Here is a 10,625-nt window from a genome sequence, read left to right on the forward strand (position 1 = left end):
GAACCCGGGGGGGGGGGGCCTAGGGGGCGGAAAACCGCGGCCCCCCCCCCACCCGGGGGGGAACAGGGGGAAACCCCAAAAAAAAAAAAAAAAAAAAAAAAAAAAAAAAAAAAAATCTTATGCCCATGTGTGGTCACTCTGCAACTACACCCCCAGCCCTGGGCAGCCACTAATCTGCTTTCTGTCTCTATAGGTTTACATTTTCTGGACATTTCAGATCAATGGAGTCATGCAGTATGCAGTCCTTTGCGTCTGACTTCTTTAATTCAGCCTAATGCTTTTGCAATTCATCCACATTGTAGTATGTATCAGTAGTGGTCTCCTTTTTATTGTGGAATAGTATTCCATTGTATGGATAGAACACATTTTGTTTATCTATTCACCAGCTGATAGACCTGTGGGTTGTTTCCACTTTTTTGGCTATTATGAATAATATTGCTCTTAGCATTCCTGTACGAGTCTTTATGTGGACATATGTTTTTATGTGGACATATGGGTAGATACCTAGCATATTACCTCAGTCTTAGAGGTTAATCTGCCTGCTCCCCTCCTTCCTCCCCAGTGTCAATAACTAAGATATCTCTCCTCAAATTAGAGGAGAATTCTTCATCTGGACTCTGAATTCTCTCTTTTCCTGTTGCCCTGGAGGTCTTGTTCCATCAGTCATTCCTTCTCTCTCTCGTACCAGCATTTTCCTCCATAAAAATGAGGCTAATATTAAGACATACCTCAATGTGTTTTTGTAAGGATTAAGTGAGTAATACATGTTAGGGACAGAGTCTAAGATGGCCCCGTGATCCCTGCCTCCTGCTGTTCAGGCCCTTTGAGTGTGGGTGAGACACAGGCCCTTTGAGTGTGGGTGAGACACATGTCTTGCTTCCAACTAAACGAATATTTCAAAAGTAGTGGGATGCCGCTCCCATTATTATGCTACATTATGTAAGACTCCATCTCAGCAGACTAGAGATAGAGCCTCTCCTTGCTGGCTTGATGAAGGAAATGACCCTGCTGGAGAAGTGCACGTGGCAAGGAACTGTGGCATCCTTCAGGGACTGCTGGTGGCCTGTGCAATCGCAAGCAGCTTCTAGGAAATGTAGGTAGCCTCTAGGGCCCAAGGGAATCCCTGGCCAACAGCCATCAAGAAACCAAGGTCTTCAGTCCTACAACCAAAAGGAAGTGAGTTCTTCCAACAATCTAAGTGAGCTTAAAAGAGGATTCTTCCCCATTCAAGCCTCCAGATGAGAATGCAGCCCAGCTAATGCCTTGATTGTACAATGGAGATCCAATACCTCCAGTGTTCCCTGTAAGGCCCTAAGCAGAGGACTCAGCAAGCCATGTTAGAACCCACAGAAACTTTGAGATAATAAATGTGTATTGTTTTATGCTGCTAAATTTGTGGTAACGTATTACACAGCAATGGAAAATAAATGCACACATAAAGGATTTAGAAGAGAGGCTGGCACAGCCAGTAGTCTATGACTGTTGGTTGGTTTTAATGGTGGTAGCAGATCAGCCCATTTCCTTGGATTATAACCAAGCAAAGTTTATCTCAAACAAACAAACAAACAAACAAACAACAAAAAACAAGCAAACCTTCTTCACTTTTCACCCCTGATAAATTTCTTCTGAGTGTTTTCTGTATTTATTTCTTACACTTCCATTCACTCCCATTTTGCTGCAATTTAATTCCTCCATCTCCTTCAGTCCTTTGATGCTCCTGAAGGTCACCAATCCTCTCCTAGTTACTAAATCTGAGGGATGTTTTGGGTCCCTCCTGTATTTGACTTTGCTGTGGCCTTTGGTGTCGGTGACTGAAGAGCTTTAGAGTTTTGTCCAAAGGAGATACCCACTGAATCTAAGCCTTTCAGAAAGACCCAAGAGTGATCAGACCCTGCTGGGCTGACTCCTGGCAGCATTCATTCATTCATTCACACCCTTGCACATTTTCTGGATACTGCAGATGCAGCGTTAAAGCACTCAATAGTATAGGCACAGTCCCTGCTCTCAAGGGAGATCACACATTAGGCATAGTGAGAGATTAAAATAAGTCAACAATTAAGCAATACGATTTCAGAGAATGGTAAGTATGATGATGACAGTAAGACACAGTGAAGTGACAGACAATATGACATAGAGGAGCTACCTTAGACTGAGTGGTTGGAGTAGGCTTTTCCAGAGGGGAGGCATTCAAGGTGAGGCCTGAATGAAAACAAGAAACCAGCCATAGGAGTATCTGGGGGAACAGCATCCTAGACTGGGATACAGCAAATGCAAGGGCTGTCAAGGGGGGAAAATTCTGGGGTGTCCAAAGAACAGAAAGAAGGTCAGTGTGACTGCAGTAGAATTGAGCAAGCAGGCAAAGGGTAGAAGATGAGGTCAGAGACATCAGCTGGGCCAGATCACTCAGGGCCCTGTCAGCTGCACAAGGGAGTTTGGGTTTTATTCAAAGGGTAACAGTGAAACGGTATAGGTTTAAATCTGGAAAGTCATCGATCTGATCTTTGTTTTACAAAGATCACGTTGGTTGCTTCATGAAGAATAGATTATTTTGCAGGGGCAAAAGCAGAGAGACTAGGTGGATGGCAATTGCGTGGTGCAAGGGAGAAATCAGGGTGGCTTTGACTAGGGATTTAGGTCGGGTCTCCCAGGACACAGACTCTAGAATTCGGTGATTTGCATGCAGGTAATTTATTGGAGAGTGCACTCAGGAATAACACCTGTGGGGTAGGAGTTGGGTGGGGGGACAAAAGGATTATGCAGAGAGAAAAATTAAACTGGCATGAAGTTGCAACAGAGTTGTCAACCACTGCAAGGGAAGCTCCAAAGCTGGAAGAGTCCCTCAGAGCCATCCTGAACAGAGGCAAGAGGGCCAGGCTTTTAGAGCTCAGAATCAACCAGCCACTGGGTATAGAGTGTAGACCTGGGGAGGGGGCACAGCCTCAGGCAAGGGGGTTCTCTTCAGCTGAGGGTAATTCCTGGAGAAGGACACAGCAGCTGAGGATGGAGTATCTGGGCACATCACAGCATTCCCTGTAGGGGGTAGCTGTAGAAATGCAGAGAATTGAACAGCCAGAATAGAATTCCTAGGTAGAACTCATGGAACTCAAAGCTGGCCTGGTTGTAGAAGAGAAGAACATGAGAAGAATCCAAGATGACTAAGGGTGTCTGGCTGGAGCCCAGGCTAAATGGTGGTGACATTTTTTGAGATGAAGTAGCTAAGGTGGGGAAGAACAGGTTTTTGTGAGGAAATTAAGAGATTGGTTTTGACTATGTGCTCTCTAAGAGGCAAATAGACAACCACAGGGCTCTGTCAACTCTACAGTGCACCAGGTGAGTCTGGGGCTCAGTAGAAGGTCAAGGCTAAAGACACAGTTTGGGGAGCTCTCGGTCCTCCAACCAAGGGTGAGATGTCTACAAAAGACACTGAAGAGAGGCCACGAAGCAGGAGGGAATCAAGGAGAGAGAGTGACCCAGAAGCTAACAGAGGGACTGTTAATCAGGAAGAGGGAGGAGTCCTCAGATTGAGTGCCAATGAATAGCAACCATTGACTATGGCAAGATGGAGATTGAAGGAAATCCTGATATGAGCCGTTTGTGGGGAGCAGTGGGACAGAAACCTGAGTAGAGAAGGTCAAGGGGAGAAGCCTAGGTGGAGAGATGATTATAATGACCGTAGACAGTTACTTAATTGTTGCGCATAGCAGGGAAGTTAGACGATATCTGCAGGAAGATGTCTGGTCAATGGAGACGGGTTATTCCAGAGCATGTGCATCCGCAGATGAGGATGTTCTAGCAGAGGGGAAGTGGGATGGAAGGAGGAGAGTCCTTGAGAAACCTAGCTAGAGTGGAGTCCAGGGCATGTACAAAGGGTTTGGACCTGTTAGGCACAAAAGACCTTCATCCATGTAACCAGATATCAGTAGGTTAGTAGGCTTGGTTGGAAAAAGATGAGGAAGTTTCATTCTGCCATGAAATATGAGGTCAGGTGAGAAGAAAAAAGGGCATATGGGGGATTTGATGAGCAACTTCTTATTCTCCCGTGGGGAAGGCCAAGCCCAGCACCTGTATCTTAGGAGCACACGTACATTGTTTCCAGGAGGCTGCTTGGTGAACACTCAGAACAAAGGAGGCTGGTTGAGTAAAGGGACTAGAGCTGCCTCACTCTGCCACATCCATCCACCTTGCCCTTGAGATGGTCTGGCCATCGGTACCTGAAACCCCAAAGTTTTATGTCTAGACCATCTGTATCTGTCATGGGGACAGAATTTTCTGAAACTTTGCCTTGCAGGCCACTGTTTTCTCACTTCTACATAGCCCTGGAAGGGCCACTGACCATCTTTTATCTAGGGACTCTCACTTCCTTCTACTGTGACCAACTCCCCTTTGACCAACACATTCTTATTTTGTATTTCCTAGACATACAAAATAGGCTACAGTCCAGTAGTCCTAGCCCCAAAGCTATTTTTCATTTTTAGATGACCTAGCATCTCTCTGCTCTGATCCACTGATTCAAATGGACTCTCAGAAGCTTATTGATTTCCCTTGTTTCCAGGTTCTCCAGTGCCGCTCTCATAAAGAATGAGCTGCGGTTTCTATTTTCCAGCATTCTCCTTTCCTTCAGTGTCCCTCTTTTCTCACTTTCCTCCTTCCTTTCAGACCTTGTCTTCTCACTTCCTCTGAGGTCTTCCCTCCCCTTAGGCATTGAGCATTGTAGGTACCACCTCCAATTCTCTTTTCTTCTGAACTCCACACACTCTTCCCTGGATTCCCTTGGCTGCCATGCATGCACTGACAACCTGATGAATTCCAAATAGTTATTGCCCATGTAGAACCCTGTCCTGAGCTACAGGCTGGTAGATCCAATACTTCCATTTAATCTCCATCACAAGTCAAGGATCACCATCACGGTGAAACCCTTCCTGACCACTCTGCTGCCTTTGGCATTCTAGTCCCTGTACAGATTTCAATCTTGGCATCTTATAATGTTAATTTTTATTAGACTTTATTTTTAGAGCAATTTTAGGTTGACTGCTAAATTGAGCAGAAAGTGAAGATAATTTCCACATACCCTTGGCTCCCACACACACACACACACACACACACACACAGCCTTTCTCATTATCAACATCTCCCACCAGGGAACTACATTTGTTGTAATCTATGAATTGATGACACATCAATTATCACCCAAAGACCATGGTTTACATTAGGAATTGCTCTTGGTGATTCTATGGGTTTTGACAAATTTATATTGATGTGTACCCACCATTTGAGTATCATACAGAGTAGTTTCACTGCCCTAAAAATCCTCTGTGCTCTGCCTATTCATCCCTCCTTTCATCCTAATGCCTGGCAACACTAATCTTTTTACTATATTGCCTTTTCCAGAGCATCATATAGTTGGAATCTTGCAGTGGAGCCTTTTCAGATTGGCTTCTTTCACTTAGTAATATGCATTTAAGTTTCCTCCATGTCTTTCATGCTCGATAGCTCATTCCTTTTAGTGCTGAATAATATTCCATTATATGGATGTGCTGTATTTTTTTTATCCATTGGTCTACTGAAGGGTATTTCTAATACTAATTTTCACACTTGTCAGAAGCAAGGTGGTTAAGTCTTCATAACCCCAGCACCTTGTAGAGTGCCTGGTACACAGTTGATTCTCAATAAAGGCTTCTTAAATGAATAAATGAACAAGCTGACAAGTGAATAAATAGCATGCCACTGATATTTGCAACTCCATATGTTTTAAAGCTAAATATAATCTCTCCTTCTAATCCCTCTCTCCCATCATCTCCCAAATGATACAGATACTCTTCTTAGATTTTCTGTCTCATAGAATATAGCCTAGGATAAAAATCTGAAGATACCTGGTTCTCCTTTCTCCTTCACCTCCCACATCCAATTACTCCCCAGTTTCTGTTGATTTTACCCTCGAATGTCTTCCAGTTGTCCCTTGTTTGCCATACCCTTTACCATCACTGATGTCCAGGTCTTAGTCATTTCTCACCTGGATTATTTCAACAGCCCACCCCTCCACCCCCCGCCTGCCTCATTCTCTCTCCTGCCAGGGCACTCTTCACACTGACCACCTGACTAGACTTCCTAAAATATTTCCTGTCCTACTTAAAATTTGGCAATAAGCCCTCTTGCTTTTGGGATTACAATGGAATGCTTAATTAAGATATTTCAAAGTTACTCATGATCCAGCCCCTGAGACAGCACATGTAAAGCTCTCAGCACAGTGTCTGAAACATGAAAATTACAATAAGTGTTCATATTATTACCGTTGTTACTATATGGCCTGGAGATGAGAATAGTTTGTGAGGACATAAGAATTATTATCAAGTGTCTGGTGATCGGGCATATGAAATTTGCATTAGATCCTTCTGTCTTGTCCCAAGAGACATAATTGGACCAATGGATGGAGGCTGCGGAGGGGCAAGTTTTATTTAATTGAGAGGAGTCATGTCTAACAGATGGAGGCATCTGAGAACCAGAAGGGAGTGCACACCCCCTTTGATGAAGGAGTGCAATCAGAAGCCAAGATATTCTTGAATTCTGGTTGAGTCATTCACTGAATTCCCCAAGCCCACATAGTTTTTTAGGAGGGTTGAAGCATCTGGGGTCAGGGCAGGGGTGTGGACCACATGAACCTAATGGGCACCTCCCAACCCACAGGCTGTTGTGATGGTGATGAGAGCCCGGCACAGTGCCAGCTCTAAAGGCCCCACTGCTCCCATCCTGTCAGATGGGAACCTTGCGTCTTACCTCCTTCCCATTCCCTTCATTCTCACAGCCATCACTCCCTCTCTGCAGCCTGCGCTGTTTTGTTAGCCTACGGACATCCTTGGAGCCTGTCTCCTCCCCCCAGTCCAATCCATTCTCCACCACACTTACAAAACGAGCTTCTTAAGTCAATAGCTGAGACCCTTTCATTCCTCTCTTCAAAGACCTTTGAGACCCCCAGTCTCCACCACATTGCTTCCATCATAAACTCCAAATACCTAAGTTGGTAGTTCCTGGTTGCATGAACTCTGGGGTCAGATAAACTCAAGTTTGAATCCTGACTCTGCCACTGACGGACTGACCTTGGGCAAATCACTTGTCCTTTTTGGATCTCAGTTTCCTTATTTGCAAATTGAGGATGACCATGCTGACCTCAGAATATAGCCATGGGTATAAATGGAGAGTTGTGAAGTCTCTAGCAGGTGCTGAAAGCACTGTGGCCTCAAGGCACCATGTCCCAGCACACACTCCCAGCATCATCTCCCACCCACCTGCCATACTGCAGCCCACTGTCTGTCCCCCAGTACAGCACACACATCATGCCACTGAGCATCTGTCAAGGCCATCCCTGTGGGCTGGGTTACTCCTCACCAGATCTGGCACCTTTTAAAACCCTTCTCGTCCTTCCAGGGGGAGTTCCAACCTCGCTCCTTCTGTGAGCATTATTCCTGTAGGTCTTCGTCAGAACCAACTGTCCCAACACATTCGCTCCCACAGCATTTTGGTTGAATCTGCATCAGAGCACCTCCACTACCCAGTTTGTTCTATGTCTGGTTCTCTTTAGATCATAAGTTCCTTGGGGACAGGAACCTTGCCTGGTCCATCAGCCCAGTGTATGTAAGGTATCCTTGAACTGGAAGGTAAATACATGGGCCTAAGACAATGTTAAAATAGCTTGGAAATGAAGCATCCTCAATAAATGTCAGTTATATAAGTAGATGGATGTGAAAGAAATACAGTCAGTGAAACCTGGGATCTCCCCGCAGCAGCGCTGTCCACTTTCACTGAAGCCCCAGGGCTGATGGCCTCTGGGGAAGGATGGCTGTAAAGGGAGGTTATGGCTCCATCTCCAATCTCCCATCTCCAGAACTTCCCCAAGGAGCTCTCTGCTCTGAATCTTCAACTCCAGATGTCCTTCTCTTTGAACAATCTAGAGGCAGGAAGGAGAGGCCTCCAGCTGACCTCCTGTGATCAGGCACCTCTTGTCCTGTAGACAGAAGCTCCGCTCGGCTGCCTCAGCCTCTCTTTGGAGCAACCCTCTCTGCTGGGCCCAGATCTCAGAGAAAGGTGCAGCCCTGAGTAGCCACTTAGCCTGGGTCTGGGATTCCCTATTGGCTTCTGGGAAGGTGGAGGGCAAAAATGCAGACCACCAAGGGGGCCTATGAAAGGAGAGGGCAAGGAGGACAGCCAGACTGTCTAGCTCAGCTGAGCCCAAAACCTCCCAGCCCAGACTGGGTGCCTAGGCTAGAGCCCACATCCACCCAAGATGCTTGTGTCCAGTGCTCAGAGCCTGGATTGGCTCAAGTAGCCAAGCAATCCAGTGTTGACCAGACTACTGAGAAGTGCAGAGTTCGGGGACTAGCTACACACACACACACACACACACACACACATATGCACACCAGGGATGAGCTCAGCTCCTGTCTCTCTGTCCCACTCTCTGGGATAAGTGTTGTAACGCACAGTTCAGGTGCCCATTCCTGGCAAACTCCAGGCCTCCTGGAACCCCCATAGTCTAGGCTAAAGAAGGAGGGAAGTAGGCTACTGTTTATTCACAACCGGCCAAGGTGGGTGGGAATCTGCAGCTCTTACTGCCCCCACTCCCACTTTCATTTTAATGAAATGAAACCACCCCACAGCCTCCACCCTGAAACCTTCCTAAGGTAAGAGTGAAATCGATTTTCCTTTTTAACTCGAAAGCAAGATAAACACATGGCACCCTTAGGGGCGGAGGGGAAGCACTTAAAATAGCACATCTCTGGGAGCAGGCTGCTGCATGCAGAGTTTGTCACAGACGAGGGCTGAATGCAAATCACAGAGGCAGCAGCTGGGCCCCACCCGCCCCCAGGGAACAGGTGAGAGGCAGCACCTTTGCCCCAGGTACCCTCCGCCTCCTACAGAGCCTGCAAGAGCATCCACAGGCTGACCCCTGTTCCCACACATTCTGACCTGGAAACTGTCTATCTGGCCATCCTCACTTATGCTCGCTGCCCTGCAGTGATGGAGAGCGTGTTACCCCTCAAGGCAGCCCATGCAACTCTCCTACTGGAAACGTCTCCCCTTATTGACCCAACACAGGTATCCCAGCAACTTCCCCCTTTGATGGATTCTGTCCTGCGCCCTATATCCCTTCTCAATTCATTAGCTCCCTATTCTCCAGCATGACTCTGCAGGGATGGGAAAGCCAAGATCGTGCCCTCCCCCCACCACAGTCTTCTTTTCTCCTGTCTGACCCCCAGGACCCTCAGTCATTCCTCGGAGGACCCTGTCTCTGCACAGAGAGGTTCTCTGCACTCCTTATTTATCTGTCAGTGTTGGGGAAAAGTATCCAGAGAGGATGAAAAGGAGGAGGAGGAAATGGTCTGGGGCAGGCTAACTGACATTGACTGAACACTTGCTGTATGCCAGATCATGTATTTGTGGTGTGTTTCCATCATCTCATTTAATCCTCACAACAGCCCTATGATTTAGGGACCACGATTCCCAGTTTACAGGTGAGGAAACAGCATCACAAGCATTTCAACAACCTGTCTCGGATCCCAAAAGCGGTGAGTTGCTTTTAATCACTAACCGTATTTTCCCAAGGAATCATCCTTTTCGTTTTACTGATTCATCATTTTGGATTGTTGTAGCCTCTGCATAAAAGGGAGCCCACCTCACATTTGGGGTAGAGCAAGAGGCAGAAAGAGGCAAGGTAAGGGAGCCGGACTTCCGGTGACCAAAGCCAGCTGGATGGCAGCACAGGCTTTACAAGACAGGGTGGAGGAGGATGCCTCCTACCAGGTCACACAAATCAGTGTGATGCAGGGCTTGTGTGAACACATCGACTTTGATGGCAGAGAGCTGGGTTCAAGTCTTGGGTCTGCCCCTTACTAACTGTGTAAAGTTAGGCAGTGGTCCCATATACTCCTGCTCCAGTCTCAAAGTCTAGCATGTGATGGTGGCTATGGTCCCTGGGGGCATGTCAGGGACCCTTCAGGAGAGGGGTACACAGATACGGGAAAGTGTGCCCAATTTCCGTATCATAGGGGCAACTCTTTTCTCCAAAACTGTGCTGAGGACAGAGCGGGTGGCCAAAGGCCAAGGAAGTGCCCGACACATCAGGAAGTCAGCCAGTCCCTGTGCAAATACTGCCTGAGCTCTGACAGCATGCCTGACCCTATGTCCGCGTGGAGGACACAGAGCAGGTCTCAACACTGCCCCTGCCCCATAGGCATCCAGACCCTGGCTGGGGAGGCAGACTGGCCCGCACAGGTAAACAGTGGCTACGGGAGATGAGAAATGGGGGCCTACCTCAGCCAGGGCAGTCCAGGAGAGCCTACTGTAAAACATGACACTCAAGTCTGAGAGGGAACGGAAGTCATTCAGGAGGAGGCCAAGGAAAGGTAGGAAGAAGGTGTGACAAAGTGACAGGCCTGAGAGCAAACACAGCAGAGCCAGGAGGTCTGTGCTTCCCAACTGGTGTGGCTGGGAGGCTGGCCGTGTGCGGGAGGGGCCCATCGGTCACAGGGCAGAGGCCAAGACACCAGCAGCAGACGGTGGCTCTCAACAGGGATGCTGAGCTCAGGGCACCAGGGACCCAGGTGGGGAAGCCAGGACACAGATTTGGTGGAATT

This window comes from Theropithecus gelada, chromosome 1 (assembly GCF_003255815.1).
Source record: "Theropithecus gelada isolate Dixy chromosome 1, Tgel_1.0, whole genome shotgun sequence".
Classification (NCBI taxonomy): domain Eukaryota; kingdom Metazoa; phylum Chordata; class Mammalia; order Primates; family Cercopithecidae; genus Theropithecus; species Theropithecus gelada.